Below are 22,859 nucleotides of genomic sequence, written 5' to 3' on the forward strand. Positions count from 1 at the left end.
TCTGTTCCTGAAAATCTGTCTTCATTCAGGACGTCGGTTTGAACAGCACTATGCCCAACTAGGTCGTATTTGATGTCCCCGTGGCTTCCTCCAATCTTTCAACAAACTTACACAGGCACGAACAAAGAGTTCAACATGGTCTCTAAATCATGATGCAGCTTCCATTTTCTTTTTCACATATACAAGTCAACGTCAGGGGTGGACGAAGCGAAAAATGACAGCAAAATACTAGGACCGATCAAGGATTGTATACCAGAAATCTGTAATCTAACCTTTGGCAAATGAGGCACTCGTTCAGCTAAAATATTGTCTGTACAACGAATGCAGACTAATAATCCTGTACACTACAAACATTACATACCGATGTCAGAATTTATAGATGGTGGAAATTAATAACCAGCTGGTGAGGTAGCATTAACACTGTCCACCTGGTTCCTTTTTTTTTACTTGATAGAGAGCAGAATTCCGCGCAAAATTTAGACAAAATTCTCCATTTCTCTATAAAAGTTTACCTGCTACTTTAATTTCAACTGCTTCTTTAGTTACACTCTGGTAGTGCATACCAGCATGTCGTTACATTCCATAAGATGACCGGTCCAAGACAATGTTCTGCAATAGCAGATTTGCTGGGCTGTTATAAGCGTGTGTGTCGCTTATACTCAATATGACCACGCTCCACACACTTGACAGTCTGACCAACGTATGACTTGCCGCAACTGCAAGGAGAATCATGGACACCCGCCTTACGCGAAACTACGTCATCCTCTACGGAATCTGAAAGCACCTTCACCTTAGATGGATTCTGAAAAACGTAACTCTGATGACTATCGTATTCCTTGGAGTTGTGGCATGTCACGTATTGGCCAGATCTTCAGGGCTGTGGAGGACCGGTGTGCTGAGCATAAGCCGGCCGCGGTGGTCTCGCGGTTCTAGGCGCACAGTCGGGAACCGTGCGACTGCTACGGTCGCAGGTTCGAATCCTGCCTCGGGCATGGATGTGTGTGATGTCCTTAGGTTAGTTAGGTTTAAGTAGTTCTAAGTTCTAGGGGACTGATGACCACAGCAGTTGAGTCCCATAGTGCTCAGAGCCATTTGAATTTTTTTGCTGAGCATAAGCACCACACACGATAACAACAACCGCGCAAATCTACTCCTGCAGAACACTATGTTGGCAGCAATAATGCTATGGAATATAACAATATGGTGATTCTGGGATGCACTTCCAGCTATTTGGATAGTGTAATTACGGAAGCGGCTGAAATTTAATTAATAAAATGGTTCAAATGGCTCTGGCCATTATGGGTCATCAGTCTCCTAGAACTTAGAACTACTTTAACCTAACTAACCTAGGGACATCACACACACCCATGCCCGAGGCAGGATTCGAACCTGCGACCGTAGCGGTAGCGCGGTTCCAGACTGAAGCGCCTAGAACCGCTCGGCCACTCCTGCTGGCTTTTAATTAAGGAGAAACTTATAAGCAAGGTGGGGGTGTTGTTTAAATTGTGCGCGGAATCCTGCTCCCTCCCTTGTCAAAAAGCAGAGGGACAGAGTTAATGCTACCTCACTCGTTGGTTATTAATTTTCACGGTCGATAAATTCTGACGTCGGTCATGTTTTGTTGTGTGATGGTCTCAGAGATGACAGTATGAGTGTGTTTTTATCTCTCCTAAATTGCTCAGAAAATCGATGTTTTTAACTCCCTAGCAAAACACTTACCTGCTGCAGTTTTGCCTTAAATATGACAGAATGTGCAACTGTCGAAATATCGGCCGCTGTCAACGATATCACCAGGCTGCATTCCCGTAAGTGATTTAAAATATTGTGGTTCACAAAACGAAAAAAAGAAAACTTAGTAACCTACTACTCAAATATCCCAGTTGGAATCGATCAACTAATACGTGGGTATAACAGTTTGTAGGGATATGAAATGGAACGATCACATAGATTCACTCGTAAGTAAAGTCGGTGTCAGACTACGGTTCATTGCTAGAATACTAGGGAAAAGCGATGTGTCAGCAAATGAGACCACATACAAAACACTCGTGTGTCCCATCCTAGAATACTGTTCAAGTGTGTGGGACCTGTACCAAAGAGGCCAGCACGTGATATTGTACATATACAAAGAAGGTCAGCAAGAATGGTTAATGGTTTGTTCGATCCATGAGAGAGAATCACAGAGCGTGTGAAGGAACGAACTTATCTGGCAGACTTTGAAGGTAGACTCGAACTCTCCCGTGGAAGCCGACAGGGAAACTTCCTAGAAATGTAGGTGATATCTAGAAATATAGTAAAACTCCCTATGTACCACAGCACAGGAATCGCGAAAACAAGATTATGTTAATTACAGTGCGTACAGAGGTGTTTAAGCACTCATTCCTCCCGCGGACCGTACGTGAATGGAAAGGGATAAGCACTAATAAGAATTACAGTGAGAAGCCATGCACTTCACAGTGGTTTACAGAGTAGTGGCTGGCGAATGGCGTGCCCGTCTCTTGGCGTACGAGTCTTCTGGCATTGATGACCAGACGTTTTCGATGGATGACAGACACGTATTGGCCAAGGCAACAGCAGCGGAAGGTCATGACAGCGCGGGCGACCTGTGGTCTTGTGTTACCTTGTTGAAAACTAACATAGATGACACATCAAAGATAGCATTAACATATCAGAAATGGATCACATGCAGTTCAGATTAGCCGCTATGAGAACGAGGAGAAATCACGTTGGGTACACATTGACACCCCATACCATCACACTAAATGCTACGAGTATGTGGCTAAGACGAATGGCATACAGCAACATTCGATCTTATCGGAACCTCCACACAGGGATACGTTCATCATCATGGTGTACATAGAGCTCGGAACTCGCTTAAGAACTTGACACTGACGTGATATCATTTCTGTCCCCATTGTTGTTGGTTGCACCATTGTCAACGCACCTCTTTCTCTCCAGCCAAGGAAGCTGCACCAATAGTCCCCGTGATGACAGACTGTAGGTCTACACACGTTTCCACTCTGCTCAAGTGGATACTTGTGTTGCAACAAACGCACCTATTTCCAGACGCAAGTTTTATCATCCTCGACGACGTAGATAATCACGTCTGTCCTCTCTGGCGCTAGTCACATGGGGCTGTTGAGATACAGCTTGGCGCGCACTTCAACCCGTCGATTCCACATGCACCTGACAGTCGTGGGATCCTGACCAAAGCGATCAGTAATATCGTGGAGCGATAAACTCTAATCTCGAATGGCCTCGTTCCTACGATTAGTGAATTATGACACTTGCTATTATACATGTCTCCTTATTACACGAAGCAGAACGCGAATTTTCCGCAAACGAAAAATGTTCAAAGCGATTTCTGAATAAGAATCCCGCTGCGTAATTTTTCTTTGTATAGAGAATTTGAAAGGCGTTATTCTCGGCTACTTATGACGTTACGCTGAAGTGTTAGTCATTTGGATATCCAAGCATGTGGTACACTTCACGCTAATTGCACCTTTGTTGCACCCAGTCTACATGATGTTACAATTTTAATGGCTAGAAGCGTACTAGTGATCATTGTCTGTCGTACTATAGAAATGACTCATACATATAATGGCATACTTAAGGAGGCGACGTTTTGTTCTCAGAGTCTTTTAGTTTCTTTAAAACCATACATTTCCTTCAAGCAATGTGGCTTCGTTACGAAGTAATCCACGCATCCGTATCTATCTACGTAGTATGTGTGAATGTACGAGTATAAATCTTCCATATCTCCTCCTAAACCACTGGGCCTATTTCGACCAAACTTGGTATAAAAAAACACTTACTGTCTGGAAAGAATCGCTGTGGGATGGTGGGATGGGACCACCTACCTATCGGAGCGATGTGGGTGGGAAATTTTATTTCCGTTACATTACCGATTGTATCATCATCTCTCTGCAGTATTTTATGGTGGATGTTTCAGAAATGATAACTTTCAGAAAATGATAACTGTAGTTTCCAAGAACGTCAGGATATAAGGACCTGGAGGTTTCGTCTGTCAGTATATTTGTTTAACACCAAATATAAACGTATGAGTTTTTCAGTGTGTTTCACTTGATTATTAGATTTTGTACGTGAAAATTTACAATAATTCCTTATTTTATTCCAAGATAGACTATCTCGATGGTATGTAGGTGAAAATAACGTATTTTCTTGCGACAGCAGTGACCCGCACATTTCACCATCAGACTGCCTATACATGAGGAAGAGAAGACAACAAGAATCGTTATACTCGTACTATCTATGATACTTTATACCTGAGAGTAACTGTCTTTACAACGATAAAATAATTTTAAAATTATGGGTAAGTATGCATGCGGTAAGCAGTGACGTAAGACATCCTTTGCGTTGTCAACGTAAGTAGAGGCTTAGCAAATGAAACTGGCCCAGAAGATATTTCATGCCCCTCATGGCAGGCGATCCTAACTTACATCGTCTGCAGCCGGGATGGATGACGTAAGTTCCTTTGCCTATCGTGAGGTGCATGAAGTATCTTCCGAACAAATTTTATTTGCCCACCCTGAACAACCAGCAGTAGCTAGTAGTCAAGGTTTAATAGGCCGAGAGTGCTGTTCTCTTTCTCTATTCATACTTACACCACATGAACAGCCACTTCGGGTAGATTTTATGATTAATTTACCTCAAGTGTCCCCTATGTAGACAAGCATGAATAGGCCAAGAAAGGATTACACTCCGGTTATAAAACCAAAACGAGAGGCATTACAGTTACATGATGATCACTTGTTTCGAAACTGCATTTTGAAAGTTTTTGTTTGCGCTGCCACAACAAAATTAAAGAAGATAATTACTCATTGCTTATTCTCCCGTGAAAATACGCCATTTTCTCTAAATAAAGCCTATCTTTGCAAAAGCTCGCCACGAACTGTCTGTTTGTGTTTGTGTGTGTGTGTGTGTGTGTGTGTGTGTGTGTGTGTGTGTGTGTGTGGAACAACATAGAAATAACTACGAGATATTTTGCAATCGGAGTTCAGCAAAATATATCTAGGTATCGTGTTCGCCTCTCGTTGTGTAAGGTAACGGTCCGATACGACGTCACGATTATCGTATTTTGCGTGAGAATTGGAAGACTGAGATCTACAACCATGCAATAAATTTTATCATCTGCATAATGATTCCATGTTTTCGGTTCTGTGAACAGTAATTTTATCCCGCATCTGTGAAAATTAATTTGGAATGGACCCAAAGCTAACTATTAAGAGGGTCGACATAACACAATTAGAATTCTGTGGAATCAACCAATGTATGAGTCCCCTGCTAAAACACACTATAGGGAAAAAACAATTGATTAATTTTTCCCCGTGGAACTCATTAATCGCGATAGCTATAGCGGACTTATTTATTAGCTTTGTGAATATTTTCCTTCTGGAATGCTTTGTTAATATCGCAGTCGTTTCGTGTATTTCTAAGAGAGATTGTGGCAGTGAGCTGAACGTCTTATTGGAAACAGTCAAGCGGAAATGTTGGAACACTTCTTTCTAACTGTGCAAACTTATTACGATGTCATAGCATTCGTTTACTCTTTAGCCCGTGTTTTATGGTGCTCCACCCATTTCGAACTATGCTGATGAGCGTGACGAACCGTAAAAGAATTCTGCTGCTTCGTTCCAGATGGTCCAGAAAAGCTACACTTAGAGATCGTAAAACGGAAGTTAAATCTAATAAGATGGTAACGACCCAACGAGATTCTGAGTTACTACTGTATCACACGGCTGAAATATTATAACTTTTTCTTTTCTTACTTGTTTCTTCTTTTCACGTTTGCGAGGCAGTTCCATCGTGAATATATGAGACAGGTTTCTGTCTCTACCGTTAATGACATAGAGATCAAATGCGTAGCTCACTGTCTCGTGAATCACAGCGCAACAAAAACTGTTGTAACGTGAATTGGGGCACAGAACTACAATAAACTCCGATGAAGATATTTTGAAAGGAATCAGTGAGAAAAGAAAGCTAATAGTGACTATTAAAAACAAATGGCCATGTGCGACAATTACTCGCGCAATGAGGGTTCTGTACAATCTTAAATACGTGTACAGACAGTTCATATACTTCACGAACTAAGGATATTGACGGCTTTTGCTGTTAGCGACATTGATACTGGTAAGATATCAATTCCAGGCATTACAAGACTTTCGAGAACACTTTATTCTCGGATTTTTACCTTTACTTGTAAAGTGAAACGTTGTTTCTTGATTCTACACCAGTGGGAAGTACCGCTTAGGTTTTGATTAGATTTCGCGAGTATCAATATATATGACTTAAATGGCCATATCATTTGAGTGCATTGACTTAGAAGCTTCACTTTTCCATATCGCCAAGGAAGCGTAGACCTTAAGATATGACATAAATTTCAACTAATTACGTCTACTCGTTTCTTCTAACCGTTCCTGAGGAAAAGGGTTTTGAACAGTCGGACAGACAGAGAGACAGACAACAAAGAGATCGCATGAGTTTCGCTTTTACCAATTGCTTTATGGAACACTAAAATACTAAAATTTTTAGATAGCACAAAATAGGGATGAGTGGGTGCAGCAACAAGCTGTAGCATGCCGAAAAGTGATGAGAATGCAGCATGGCTTGCCTTGCACTTCTGCAACCGAAAACGTAATTGATGCTTTTCCGAATAGGTACTACAGCAAAACAGAAATCACCTCTCCTAGCAGTAATTTCTCATACGTACTGGGGCAACGAAGGGTGATCTACTGATTGGAGAAAAGCGCAGATCATTCCATTTTTCAAGAAAGGTCGTCGGAGAAGGGGATTAGTGTTTAACGTCCCGTCGACAACGAGGTCATTATAGACGGAGCACAAGCTCGGATTAGGGAAGAATGGGGAAGGAAACCGGCCTTGCCCTTCCAAAGGAACCATCCCTGCATTTGCTTGAAACGATTTAGTGAAATCACTGAAAACCTAAGTCAGGATGGCCTGAGACGAGTATGAACCGCCGTCCTCCCAAATGCGAGTCCAGCACGCTAACCACTGCGCCACCTCGCTCGGTAAAGGTCGACGGAAAGACGCCCATAATGATAGGTCTATATAGCTGATTCCATCTGTTGTACAAAATTGTGGAACATGTTTTATGTTCACGCATTAGGACGTTCTTAGAGAACGGAAATCGTCTCTATAAAAGTCAGCATAGATCTTGTAAAACTCAGCTTGATGTGTTTCTTCACGAGATCCATAACCCTGTAGACAAAGTCGCTCTGTTTGATGCCGTGTTCCTTGAGTTCCAGAAGGCGTTCGACACGCTTCCACTCTGTCGTTTAGTGAACAGAGTACGAGCTTATCGACAATCAGGCTGTATTTGTGGAACAAAATCGAAAAATCTAAATGTAATTTATCCCGTGCAAATGTTACATAGCTGTTACTATCCACAATTTATCTCATGGATTTAGTGGGTAATGTTGGATGCTATGTTAGTCTATTCACGGACTATTACGTTCTCTGCTGAAAGACCAGAAGACTGTAGCGATCTACAGGAAGACGCATAGAGGACTGACAAATTGTGTAGGGATTGGCAGTTGACACTGAACGTAAATATAAGAAAAGTATTGCTCATAAAGAGGCGAAGAGATCGACCACTGTGCGATTACGCTATTGACGTGTAATCGCTGGAAACAGTAACTGCCGTAAAATATCTAGGGGAAACCACCCACAACTACCTAAAGCTGAATGATCACACAAAACAAATAGTACGCGAAGTAGATGCGAGATTGAGATTCATTGTGAGAATCTTAAGGAAGTGTAATTCATCCTCTAAACCAGTGATTTACAAAACACTCGTTAGACCGATTCTTAAAAACTGTTCATCAATATGAGACCCTTGCCAAGTAGGGTTAGAAGAAGTAACAGAAATTCCATCCAACAGCGCCACGTTTCTTCACGGGATTGTTTAGGCGGCTCGAGAACATTCTAGAGATCATCAAGAAACTCCAGTGGCAAACTCTATAATAGACAAACTGTGGACAACGGTGAGATTTACTGTTGAAATTTTGAGAGCGTACGTTCCAAGAAAAGCTACGTCGTCGCACATGTGTCTCGCGTAATAATCCCAGGTAGGTGTAAAACATGTGGATGTATCGGCTTCGCTCTCATCGACTCTTGTGCACCATCGTTGTACAACAAATCGTATGCAGATGTGCAAATAACTGTCTTACAGGGCTTGAACGATGGCGTTCTCACACTGCTAACTATTAGATACCGAACAGTTAAAGAGAAGTTCACTACAAACTTATTTTGATCCTACAGAAAAGGGAAAGAAATGTGTACGCAGTCCAAAGAAAGACGTTCCTTCAGGCTGCCTGATTTTAAAGCACGCAGCAGAAACTAATTTATAACATTGTTGACTGCATATGTCACACGTCTAACGAGAGTTACTTACTGTTCACAGAAAGACGATCGGAAACTGTAACGTACGCTCTATTTTAAAAGTATCCTATTGTACGAAGACGTCATTGATAGTCGCAATAGATTGATTCTGCTTGACAGTTGTCTATAATCGCCAATATTGATGATGATGGTATTCAGTGACGTTATAAGTGAAAGCAGATCACACGTACTTTAATTTACGATATCATTAAATACTATTACCGCCAATATTAGTGTTTATACAGTACTCTCGACTAGCATGTTTTCACCTATTTTTTTCTCCTTCGTTCTGGAATCTCACTGATTCGAAGAGACTTCCCTTCAGTGATGAGACCCGCTTAGGATTGTGCCCCTGTACCTCCAAAGACGTGTCTGGAGACGCGCCGAACAGCGCTGGAATACATGAGTATACCAAATACATGAGAATCGGCCACTATACGGCCAGACAACCAGAAGTGATGGTCTGGGGTGTCATTTCTTTTCTAGCTGCCCTTAATGACTTGCTCAGATTGTGAGGCTCTTTCACTTGAATACATCATCCAATTTTTCTGGAATTGTAATCTTTTGTTTGTCTTTACATGTACATTACATCTACCGAGTTTCGTCCCATTCGGATAATTCCTTGGTGGTGCGCCTTTTTTGTCTTGGATTTTATTTAAGAACGAAATTCTATCCCATAAAATAGAACTTTAACTCCCTTTGTGCCTCTTTATTATGGAGATGACTGGAATGGAAGAGACTTTAGGGCTTTATTTTGTAGATTACATTTGTTTATCCAATATGGCAGGACAGGCGAAAGAATCAAAGGGCAAACATGATGGACTTAACGTCCTGGAGGCTTATTTTGAAGGCCTCAGAACAGGAATATAGTGCGTATTTTCTCTGCCAGGACACCCCGTGGGCGCTATGAAGACAACCTGTGCCCCGCAATATTACCATCTATTTATTACAGTATGATAGTAAGAAAAATAACATGTTTATTTGCTGCTAAACATAGTCTCCCGCTAGTAGAAAAACCTTGAACACTATGTTGGAGGTTAAAAAATAAAAAAATAATGTGAACGTGACAAAGGAGCAGGGCGGCTATGTAAGCTCCCACCCAGACAGAGGGTAGAGAAGGAATCCGAGGGTTGTCGAAAAGAGATGGCCGGTGTCACGTCCCCAATAACCGCCATCTCAGGCGCTGCAGCAGCAGATTGGGCGAGCACTGCAAACAATCGGAGCCAGTAGTGGATATGGGTTTCTCAATGAAAGGAGAGAAACTACATTTTCGTTCGCCCTCCGCAACGATTACTGTGTCACTGATGGGCGAGGGTTGTGTGTCTGAGCACGCCAAGCGAGCTATTTTCTGCGTTTCCTGATGAAATTAATTGAGTCCACATGGTAACAATTAAATAAAAGCAAACTATTTTGTTCTAACAATGGTTGCATGAGCTTTCATTTCGTTAACTTATGTATCGGGATTTGACAGCCCACGACCCACTGTGGTGGTAACCACTAGAAGAACATGCTTAAAATGAAAAAAGTGCTTTATAGTGACTTCTCTATTTAATAAACGATTATTCACCCGATAGTATGAACAGTATGAAGTATTACGAGACTATTGTAAATATTCAACCGTTTCAACAGCAATTATGCGACTTTTGAAAAAACGTAAATTATGGTATCATTAAGATATCGGTTTCATTAAAAAATGATTTTATTGGTACATCATCCGAAAACAAATTACCATGTATCATCAGTTAATCGTATATCATAGAACAAAAATAACATTAATACTTGTATTCTTCGCGCATAAACAGATACGATGTTCTTGCTCGCAAAATAATAACTTCAAAGTATTTATGCATATATTCCAGTTTCATTAAGAATTTTTCACCATACTCGATTTCATTTCGCTGACAAATTTAAATCCAGTCTTCAACATTACTATTCAGTGTGGAAAACAACAATTATCTGAGTCATAACTGTACTGAGACTGCTCTCGCTCCTAACAGTCGCAACCTTGGTCACTTGCATAACTTCTCTACAATGCAAGTTACAGTATTACTACAAACAATATTTTCTATATGTTACATTGGAGAAAAATTTGTACGAAGTTATTTATGAATGGCAGTACGTTTGGCGAAGACAAACATATTCTTCGTGTATGGTTTGGTAAAATACAGAGTTTTCCAAACTTAAATTCCTTAAAATGTGAACTGTAAACAATGACATCCATAGAAATCTAATTTACTGCTAAAAAAACGTAATTATTTCAATTACAAAGATTTACACATCTTATCGCTCAAAGATAAATTTTTAAGTTCAGCAAGAAACATTTTTACAGTGTCTTATACAGTACTATACACTCTTCATACTTCCGTGCCTCTCTTCTGAAACATTAAGAACAATAATGCTATGTGAAAATAACTGCGCTACAAGATCGAGCTTATTTTCCTTTAAATTTGTCAGGTTCTTTTTATCTAATTATAAACTTTATGTTATTACAAATTATTCATCAATTGGTATATCATTTACAGTTCTATCAAACAAATAAAAAAATGAACAATAATTGTGAAATATATTCAGTGCTAGTACAATACTTGATATCTTGCGTAGAATAATACATTAAAAACTGTGTGTCGTATGCTTCAATATGAGATTCAAGGCAGTTGCATTACAGGAGGTGCTACCACCGCTAGATTTTGCTCCTGTGATTGATAACCCAGAGACAACGTCGATGGGTGGGGTGGGGGCGGGCGTGGATTGGGGGGGGGGGGGGGGGGTTAGGGAGCGTTCAGTAAATATTGCATTTCTTCTAACACGTGACAGTCTTACAGGAACGCAAGGACGAGTACGTCACATGTCCGTAACTGGAGAATATGACGAACTAATTCAGCTACTTTTCTCCCCACCTGTCAAGCGTGCACTACACAGATTGTTTTCACTAGCAGTTTCGCTCGCGTACGGCACATATATAGTACACGTTACCTCCACCCCCTCTCTCTGTCCATCTCATTCTCCTCTCCTCCTTTCCCCCTCTCTGTCAACGTCCTCCCCTGCCCTCCCTACTAAATTCTCTCCTCCTCGTCCCTTTTTCTCTCCATCTCCACCTCCTTCATTTCTATTTCCCTTTCTCATTTCTGTCTATCCTCTGTCTCGCAAGCATCGACATGGTCGTGAACTGAGCAGTGACCCGAACACAGAATAAATTTCTTTCACTTCACGTCTATGGTCAAATTTTTAGTCGTCACGCTACCGGTTTCGGTCTATAATGACCATCTTCAGATATGTTTTTCAAAGGCATGTCCTAATATACTGGAGCCATAGTGGCGTTCTCTGTCTATCCATGTTTTTCTTCCCTCCTCCCCTCCTCATCTCCTTCTGCCCCCCCTTCTCTCTCTCTGTATACGTCTTACTTCCATCTTTATCAGGGTATCCTCCCCACCCACTAGCCATCTCCTTTTCGCAGTTTCTGCTCAGCATGCCCATCTGCACATATAACCCCCCGGGATGCATTCGAAACGAATTAATTTAACTCGCTACAGTAATACAGTGAAAAATAATGTCACTTGATAGAGGTAGGACACAAAAGCAGTACGTAAAATTTGATCTTACCTGCAAGTCTTTTATTGTTTTGGACCTACAACCTTCTCTTCAGTTGAAACTTCCTGGCTGAAGGCCGTGGCCGATGTATAAAATTTCCACCTAACGTTTCGTCTCCATCTGCGGGAGACATCTGAGGTCGTCTGGCTACTGCTGGAAGTTTCAACTGAAGACAGCACCGGCCGTGAAAGCTTACGTTGTATGGTTACAACCTTCTGTTCAAGTGCTCTTAAGAAAATACACAAACGAAATGTAGTAGGAACATAATTTTGCTGAGGCAGTATTTTAGATACTGCAATACATTAGGGGCTGCACTTATCCAGAAACGGCGTAAAAAATTTGGCTGTTCCCAGTAAAAAAATTTGGCTGTTTCAACTTTCACGTCATGAGATCGGTACACATCAGAGCGACCATGCCAGTTAGTGTCTTGTCACCTTTAAAACACCATCTCCTTTTCGCGATTAATTGATTTTTTTTCTCAGCTTGAACCCTGTGTATACTGGCAAAAGAAACAAAATGGCAAAGCGACAATATCTAGCGTCAGACGTTGCCGTATCATGAAATTCAATTAAGGTGTGTTAAGTAAATGGTAAAAAGCGAATGCTACAACCATGCGTCGGATATACGGCGAGGGTTACGAAGAAGACGAATTGCGCAAGTGCTGTGTGACTTAAATGGTCACCTTCATGAAGGGAAGAACCAAGACGTCACATGTCCGTAACTGGAGAGTATGACGAACTAATTCAGCTACTTTTCTCCCCACCTGTCAAGCGTGCACTACACAGATTGTTTTCACTAGCAGTTTCGCTCGCGTACGGCACATATATAGTACACGTCACCTCCACCCCCTCTCTCTGTCCATCTCATTCTCCTCTCCTCCTTTCCCCCTCTCTGTCAACGTCCTTCCCTGCCCTCCCTCCGCTACAGCGCGGGGTTATGGTTGATTGTGACGATGTGAGATAGAGGGCGTGAGGGGTGGGTGCGTGAGGGTGGAGTGTCTTCTGTATGAGACAACGACAACGACATTGTGTTGCGCCGGAATCCGAAGCAAATTAATTTAACCCCTCTTTTTATATTAAAAAATTCTTGATCAAACAGAACGGAGCGAAGTGCTAGAACAGTCGTTATTTATTCACCAAGCGGGAACGAAGTTTGCAGGCAGGTCCAATTTAATATCACCAGATTCATCTTTCGTAATATGATTATTACGTTTGACGACTAAAATTTCTGCGAAATCCTGCGAAGACAAAGCCGGTGCGCATCTTCCTGGAGTTATGAAGCACAGCACCAGCAGAATCTGGCGCTCGCATTGTGTGCTGAATTGAAATCGCTCAAATATAGGGACTCCACCGTTCCTACTGAACGGCTATCAAATAGCTTCTGCCACAATACAAAATGAGAAATATAGCTTAAACAGTAGCAATGAAGTACATCAAACTGCGAGTACTAGCAATTACTAAGTGTTTTAAACGAATGCTGAGGCGCTGAACAGGGGTATGCGGACACTGTTTCACAGGTCCTTCTGAAACCAATCAACAGCGATTGTTACGTGCATGCATGTCCAACGAAACTTTGCATTGTACTTCTAAACAACACAGGCACTGCAGTATTTTCTTTATCCCGCCGACATTGGGCAAGAGAGTTTCAATTAAAATGTCTCCCCTGTACCAGAATATACATAATGAATGTACGAGTCCTGGTTGTACACACAGGGTGACGACATTTGGAAATTTGCTCATGTGCATGAGTCTAGCTCGCACAGCCTAATAGTAAGCTACCACTCGCGATACGCGGTGAATCCATATTCGAGTCCCTGTCGGGCACAAATTTTCGTTGTCGTCATTCCTTTATCCAGTTGATGGTTGCCCGTATTCTCAACAGCGAATATATTTCATGCACTAGTGATGGCTCTGAAGCTATACAGATAAGACACAGCCTTCTTCTGCAAACTGCTGTCCATTAAAATTACAAGAAACGTCAAATTGGCGTTGAAGGCTACATGTTTGGATATAAAAGTAATTAGCACTTTTGTGCAGCCACAGAAAGTCGATAGGAAAGTTAACAGAACAGATTTCTCATTCCAAAATCGCTTTTGAATGTTAATTTTTTTATGAGATCCTGTTTCGCTTCGGATAAGAAGAGAGAGACTTCTACCAGAACGTCTTGGAAATCGTATGTGGTTTGAACGAGACTGGTGTTATCGTTTCACAGTCTCACTGCTCATGTTGCCAGTGTTCCCACAACTTTTAACGCAAATATAGAATCTATGGGTTGAGGGCGGCGTTACTCAGCACCATACTGAATCACAGAAGTCCCATGAGACTAGCGCCCGAGAGGGTAGATACGAGGGCGAGCTTTCGTATATTTTGTGTGAAAACTCTTGAAGCTTTTAAATAAAACAAACAATATTAACACTGTAAATCTTTTTTCTTCGTGTCTACATATTTATTCATTAACATAGTCAGCCTGGCGACAAACACGTTTCTCCCAACGAGAGAACAGTTTGTGTTGTGGTTGGCAGGAGAGCCAACCGTATGATTAAAGGAGGCCGAAATGCACGCGTTTTAACTCACGCAGGCTGGCGTAAGGTCTGGAACATGACAAGGGAATTAGAAGTGAGAAAAACGGACGTAGCTGGTGGAATACTTAACTTTAATCCATTAATGACGAACGTCGCTCTTGACGGTACATGATTTACAACATCGATAGAAACTGATCATGGCGCCTTGCTAGGTCGTAGCAAATAACGTAGCTGAAGGCTATGCTAACTATCGTCTCGGCAAATTAGAGCGTAATTTGTCAGTGAACCATCGCTAGCAAAGACAGCTGTACAACTGGGGCGAGTGCTAGTAAGTCTCTAGACCTGCCGTGTGGCGGCGCTCGGTCTGCAATCACTGATAGTGGCGACACGCGAGTCCTACGTATACTACCGGACCGCGGCCGACTTAAAGGCTACCACCTAGCAAGTGTGGTGTCTGGCGGTGACACCACAGTTTGTTGATATCGTCACTGTAGAATGTTTAACTTTGATGACAGAGCTACAACTTCACTTCGGCTTGCACCAAGTCATCGCTATCAAAGTGAAGTCCTCGAAGGTGTCCTTTAAGTTCTGGAGCTTAAAGAATAAAAAACTGCTGGGAGTCGGGACTGTACGGAAGATGCCACCATCTGTAAGTCCCTAGTGACTGGAAGAAAGCACGGGTGACTACTGTCAATAAGAAGGGTAAAGGAACTGGATTTCAAAATTGCAAACAAATATCCTTAGCATCGTTTTCCTCCAGAATTCTTGAACATGTTCTCAGTTTGCATATAATAAATTTCCTTGAGTCCGAAAAGCTTATGTCCATGAATCACCACGGTTTTACAAAGCATGTCTCAAGCGAATTTCTGCTTACCCTTTCCTCACGTGACATACTGGGAACTGTGGATGAAGGGCACCAGGCAGATTGCATATTGCTAGACATCCGAAAAGCATTGGATATGGTGCCCAGCTGCCGACAGTTAAGGGAAGTAGGAGCATACGGAATAGGTTTCCAGATATGTATCTCGGAGATTCCTTAATTAGAATGCAGTATGTTGTCCTCGACGGTGAGTGTTCGTCACAGTTTGCTGATGATGGTGCGTTGTACGGGAAGATTTCGAAGTTGAGTAACTATACGAGGATACAAGAAGACTTAGACAAAATTTGTAGTTGGTGCGATAAATGACAGGTAGCTCTGAATGGAAAAAAAAATTAATACAAATGAGTAGGACACACACGCGTACTGTTCGGATATAGCGTTAGCAGTGTCCGCATTGACACTCTTTTCAATATCTGGGAATTATGTTGCAAAGCGATAACAACTGGTACGAGCATACGAGGGTTGTGCTGAGGAAGGTGAATGGTAGACTTCGGTTTATTGGGAAAATTTGGGTTAGGGTGGTTCATCTGTAGAACGAGACAGCATATGGCACGCTCCTGAGACTTATTCTTGAGTACTGTTTGAATGTTTGGGAACCACACCGGGTCAGATTGAAGGAAGACGTCGAAGCACTTAAGATGCGCGCTGCCAGGTTTGTTACCGATAGGTTCGAACAACACGCAAATGTTACGAAGATGCTTCGGGAACTCAAATGGGAATCCCTCGAGAGGACATGACGTTCTTTTCCTGGAACACTGTTGAAAAAATTTAAAGATTCAGCATCTGAAGCTGACTGCAGAACGATTTCTACCGTTTACTGTCACCAACAAATATTTCTCTTAACAACTACGAAGATAAGAAACGAGGAATTAGGACTCGTACGTATGCGTATAGCCGTTTTCCCTCGCTGTATTTGCGAGTGGAACAGAAAAGGAAATAACGAGTGGTGGTAAAACTGATGCTCCGCCACGCACAGTGCGATGGATTCCCGAGTGTGTACGTAGATGTAGACTTAGATGCAGATGTAGATGATGGATGATAGTGAAACCAAGGCGTCGGATTGTTGTAGTTGTCGCAGCGTTCGTGTGTGGTCTGGCATTGTCATGCTGAATAAGAGGGTCTTCCACGTGTGGACGAGCTCTTTGGATTCGAAACTCGGTTACAGCACTCTGTTTCGCAGGCAGCGACATAGTTACGTTACACACCGCACATTACAATGTGTAACCCTCTAACCTACAGATATGGTAGACATGAGGAATAAAGACCTAGAATATTTATAACGTTTGTTTTATTTAAAAAGGTTTGTGAGTTTTCACATAAATTCGGAGAAATTAGTTTACGGCAAACCTTCGTATATTGTTCGTCCGAACGTAAAAATGATACAGCCACATCTTTAACTTCGGGTATGGAAATGGGCTTGTTTGTGGGAATGCAAGTACCACACAGGTCGTGCGACCATGTCTGGATCACCACGAACTGTCAACACAGCGGTTACTGTTACAAAGAGACAGTTCTGTGTACAACATCACGATGGACGAATCCACGTGTGGACGTAACGAGGAGAACGAATGGTACAAACTTGCACACGTCATCGCCATATTGGCGACTTGCGGATCAATCATACCAACACATCTGGTACGTTGGTATGGGGTGCCATTGCGTACACAACACGATTACCTCTGGCTGGAAAAACCGGTAATTTGGACAGCAGTCATGAAATTTTTGACACGTAAAGCCCAGTGGCTGTGTCCGATCTTTGAGGTCTCAGGGACAGTATCTAGTCGAAGACAGCATCTACCGAATTCTGGCCAGCATGTTCTCCAGATTTCTCCTCATTTTGAAACATTTGAATGCCGTGAGACTGCTGCGCTACCACTCACTAGCCAGTACTAATCAAACAGCAGCAAATGACGTTTCTATCACCGAAGCTCAATTGTCCAGCCGGCCTAGACCCATGGTTGCTGCCAGCTGTGGCTTCCTTGTGGACTGAATTTCGTATGCTGTACATCTACAAATCACCCTCAGATTTAATTATGTATTCTTCCTCTTTTATTGTACATGTACAAAAACTAAAATTTCAGATATGAACTAAATGATAATTAAATCAAGATCGTAAGCTGTCGACAGGCTTGGATATACATCAAGGGGGACAGCTGGAAATGTGTACCCCGACCGGGACTCGAACCCGGGATCTCCTGCATACATGGCAGACGCTCTAGCCATCTGAGCCACCGAGAGCACGAAGGATAATGCGACTGCAGGGATATCCGTTACACGCTCTTCATATAGTTGAGGCTAACCGACCATTGACCTTCTGCATCTGTGCGGATGGAGACGCATTGATCGAACTCTTACTGGACTCGGTAAGATTGTCTGCCGGAGTAATGAGTGTAATGGGCAGGGGCACTACGAATGTAGTGTGTGGCCATTAAGTTGGGAATGCGGGTTTCAAGGGGAGCGTGCAAGGGATAAATCACTACAGTCACACTACCCACTGTGCTCTCGGTCGCTCAGATGGATAGAGCGTCTGCCATGTAAGCAGGTGATCCCCGGGTCGAGTCCAGGTCGGGGCACACATTTTCAACAGCCCGTGTTGATGTATATCAACGCCTGTCGACAGTTTAAGCTCTTGATTTAATAATCAACTAAAACTTCGTTATTTGCTATTATTTCCGATGTTGGGTTTTTATTAGTCAGCACTGTGTAGATTAATAATCTATGAAAAACTATTGTAAGTAGCAGGAAAATTCATAACGGCAAGATGATAGATGGCTGTACACTCTCGTGTTGATGACAGAGAATTTATGTCTTTCGGCATCATTTCCCTTTGAAGACCAATGTAATGTAAGGTATCCGTCAACTACAGCGCCTCCTCGCAGTACTTAATACTGAAGCGTTTGTGCCTTCATCTCCCATGTAGTTTCGCTTCTCTCTAGAAGATCAGAGATGATTCATGTCAAAACATCTCACAGGAAACTGACATGGTAAATAAGTTGAAATTTTCCTTACGCGGATGTACTATCCACTTGAATCGATCACATAAACGCTACACAGCAGGAAATTACAAAGCTGAGTGTGAAATGAGATGATCCTTTTTGTCAACAATGAGACGTGCCCTATTGTTTCCTATTGTTCCACACAGCTCTGTCGACCAATAAGGGCCTTGCATCCCATCACAAGCCATCTCTGTCACTAGCTTTCTCTCTCCATCCAACCGCATTCCAGACATTTTGTAACATAATCTAAACTTTTGTTTTTCTGAGAATATTCTTCCCATAGTATGTTTTTGAGGAGACTGTTATCTTTTTCTCTTTTTATATATAAGTAGATCGTGGTCTTGAGGTTGGCGTCGCTGACTCTCGACCACGGGGCCGCGGATTCGATTCCCAGCTGGTTCGGGGGTCTGTGTGTGTGTTTTGTTCTAAGCATCATTTCCTCCTCATTGACCAGCAACTCGCCAAAGTTGCATAAAATAAAAATACTCGCATCAGGCGGCGGAACTTTCCAGAATGGGACTCCCAGCTAAACATGCTATACGTACAATTCGTATGGAGCAGAAAAGTAGAACGTGAAGTTTTGTTTATTGGCGAAACATAGAGGGGTGGAAGAGCGCCTCGTCACGTATTCATATGTTGTTCATTTGGGCGTCGTCCTTTCCGCGAATTCCGGCTGATTTTCACAGTTCGTTGATAATGGTCGGCCAGAATAAGAAATAACAAAATCTGAAGTCCTTACATGCGACAACTAACATCGTCATGGGAAACACTGCTCACCGATGACTAACGTATTCGAGGCGTAGGCACATTGTCTGCATTTCAACCCATCGGCTGTTAAAGCGGTGCGACGTTTTCAGCGGTCAGAACAATTCTTACACTCCAGGCACTTACGTTAGATGTCGATCCAGTTCGCTCGAAGTTTTTTTATCCAGGTTCGAATCATGGTTGCAAGGTACCGAAACATTAAAATGACGTCAAAAGCCCGTTTGTGTTTTCACTACATTCTAAACATCTGTCTTTCTATGTCCATCCTCGTAATCGGTAATTAGAAGACTTGTCATTTAATTTATTTACACACCCAGTTTCGGTGCTCCAGTACACCATCTTCAAGCTCCTTGACCTACGTTAATTGGGAGGAATACAATGAACCGACGACTGTCAGGATAAAATTGTGCTGCATGTCACACCTCTATAAGCAAGACCTATCTGCAGTATTATACACTAATTATCCAAAACATTATGACCACTGCTCATGGTGACAATGAATGCCGCCTGATGTTGGACACCGATGTAGTGCTATTGCAGGCCCAAGTGTTTCGGAGCACACCGTTTTGCGCATATTGCTCAACAAGGGCTCTGCAGCAGGACGCAGCCCCGAATCCTCCCGAAACCAGGTAGGTAAGCAGGTAACAGGACAAATCCTCCCAAACTGACACATTGTATGCTGTATTACAAACAATAATATAATTATCTCTGCCAAATCCCTTATCTCCTTCCCCTACGCCTCCCATGTTGTAAACAAAAAATATTGATTCACTCATGCACGCTTTACGCGTGACCTTGAGAGGGACTTAGTCGCTGGCGTTGTGCCGGCTGGACTTTATCTTAATAAGATAAAAGATAAAACTTTTAAACGTACTCACAATACACGCGAAAATTTTTTACGCCTTCTACTGTAACTTCATACGCTTTTCTTTGCCTGCTAGGAGTATTGATAACATTTAGAACTGCTACCTTCTTCAAACGGGAGGATTCAGTCTCATCGTTTTTCATACCCTTTTGGGCTTGGGAGGATTCGGTACCATTTTTATGACAGCGAGAGGATTCGGGGCTGCGCCCCTACAGCAGACGACGCCTACGTGTTACTATGTGGACCGAATCACATCGTCAGTTATGATTCCGGTGGGCACGGACAGTTGAGATTGGAGAGTGTACCAATGTGAACCCCTTCATGAACCATGGGCCTTGCCGCTCGTGGAGAGGCTTGCGTGCCTCAGCGATACAGATGGCCGTACCGTAGGTGCAACCTCAACGGAGGCCAGACAAACGTGTGGTTCCTGAAGAGGGGCAGCAGTATTTTCAGTAGTTGCAGGGGCAACAGTCTGGATGATTGCCTGATCTGGCCTTGTAACACTAACCAAAACGGCCTTGCTGTGCTGGTACTGCGAACGGCTGAAAGCAAGGGGAAACTACAGCCGTCATTTTTCCCGTGGGCATGCAGTTTTACTGTAAGCATGGAGAGCTGCATCAAACCAGACTGAGAACCACAACAACAACAACATCAACGTAAACGTTTCACATGAGCGGATGAATCAAGTTATTTGTTTCCCCAGGTCCATGGTCGTGCCCAGGTATGCCATCATTTAGAGGAGCAACTGCTCGAGGCATGCCCCGCCTTGCTTTACGGCGCCAAGAATGTGGAAATCAAATGGGGAGAGATAGGCGCTGCATGGATGATGTGTAAGGGATTTCCAGCAAAACGTCTGTAACGTGTCGAAACAACCTTGCCACATCTTTTGAAATCTTGGAATGTCTCATATTACTAATCTCCGCAAGTTTCAACATCATTCTGTAATACCTAATAGCCGGCCGCAGTGGCCCAGCGGTTCTAGGCGCTACAGTCTGGAATTGCGCTGCCTCGGGAATGGATGTGTGTGATGTCCTTAGGTTAGTTATGTTTAAGTAGTTCTAAGTTCTAGGGGACTGATGACGTCAGAAGTTAAGTCCCATAGTGCTCAGAGCCATTTGTAATACCTAATATCACTTGGTTCGATTTTCATCAAGTAAATGCCAAACCTTACTGTAGGCTATAGAAACCTCGAAAAGAACTAATAAGACAGTCTTTTTACCGTACGTAGTTATGGTAGAGAGACATAATGTGACGTATTCATAAGGAAATACAGTCTTCTGATACTGTCCTCGTCAAAGTAGAAAAATGTAATTTTCTAACTGAAAGGGCTTTCTGATTACTCTTCTGTGATGGTGCAAGGGCTAAGGGCTAAGGAAGAGATTCGGTATGCACGAGAGACTGGTGTAATTAGGGCGGCTGGGGGGTCTCGGGCAAACAGCCTCTGCCAGAGAAGAGCGAAAGCTCAACCGCTATTTGAATAGCGGGCGCTGCCGTTTATCCAGCTGCTGGAGGGATCACCCGCTCATGACGACGCTCCATTGTTCACAGCTTCATCAACAGAAGCACCTCACAGTATTCTGCGACGACAGTGCGGAGTATGAGTCTGCAGCCGGAGAGCTACTGAATGTTGTAGCAGGTCAAGAGCGGTCCCACTCCGAAAAAACGTTTCTCAGTCATCAGACGGAATAAATAACTTCGCTACTAGGTTGCTCGCTATAGAGAATTACAAGGCAATGGTATTGAGATTTCTCTGTAGAAACATGGGGAAGGAGACCGGCTGTGTCCCTTGCAGAGGTAAGACAAGATATTTTGCCCAAAGAAGTACAGGAAAACCACCGAAAATCTAAACTAGATGGTCCTTTCGAATGGTATTTCAGTGTCTCATCTACAGCGCCATCTCGCATCTCGTTCAGTTTCACAAACTCGACAGCATTCTGTTTTCAAAAGCCATAAGTACTTTAATCTATAAAACGCAGATGATGGAGTTGAATCACTGCCGGATTTGCCACGTAGCTAGAGTTAGCAAATGCTACAAAGCTGGCTCATTAGGGGGCCTGCTGCCTACGAGTAAAGGTATCTGTCAAGTTACAAGTGAATGGTACTCTACCTACCGTCCAAGTATACAATGAGCAGTAACAGTTTCAGCTCATTTCTAAGTGAGCGCTGGTCACAGCATATATTAAGTGTTTAAAGTTCACAGCACCACAAAATTTACAAAGGAATTCCCTAATGTTGTCCGAGGTAATCGTAATAAACCGATCAATTAAAATAGGGTTCTATTGATTACCCATAAGAAAGAAATTCTTGGACATTGTCTTTATTTCTGCATGCCTGCTATTACAGTAGTGCATTACTTCTACAATACATTTACTTTTCCTGTAGAACTTCTACAGGGGCCGTCTACAGTGAAGGTTATTTTCTTGTTGAACTATCTTTGTGAAAAGTGTTGTAGTTTTGCGGTCTCTTTTGAGTCATTTCTTTTACGGCCGCTGTGGACTAATAGGATACAATTGTGGTGTTCAACAACAGTAGAAGATCATAAGAGAGTGAAATATAATTTTATCTAGTGACTGCAAAATTTGGCGACAGTAAAACAAGAACCACTGAAGAATAACGCAAGCACTTTTGTTTTGTTTATATACTATACCAACTTTTAAAAAACCAGGTAGGTTTTGTATGCTACGTACACAAAAATGTACGTATCAGTTATCGAAATTTTATCTGACAGTTAAATATTATCGTTTTAATTCCTTTAATTCCCAATGAAGATATATTTGCCGGAGAGACACTTATGGTGGAACTGACGTTTTGAACACACACATACATTGG

The 22,859-nt window shown here is 42.5% G+C and overlaps 1 protein-coding gene and 1 non-coding gene across 2 annotated transcripts in view; one reads left to right on the forward strand and one right to left on the reverse strand.

Annotated features, from left to right (window-relative positions):
- LOC126339596 (ras-related protein Rab-37) overlaps positions 1-22,859 on the forward strand; it is an 871,353-nt gene that overhangs the window by 413,448 nt on the left and 435,046 nt on the right. The window lies entirely within an intron of this gene.
- On the reverse strand, positions 17,569-17,643 carry Trnat-ugu (transfer RNA threonine (anticodon UGU)). Its single transcript has one exon. It is a non-coding gene; the product is annotated as a tRNA-Thr (tRNA).

The sequence above is a fragment of the Schistocerca gregaria genome, chromosome 1 (genome assembly GCF_023897955.1).
Source record: "Schistocerca gregaria isolate iqSchGreg1 chromosome 1, iqSchGreg1.2, whole genome shotgun sequence".
NCBI lineage: Eukaryota > Metazoa > Arthropoda > Insecta > Orthoptera > Acrididae > Schistocerca > Schistocerca gregaria.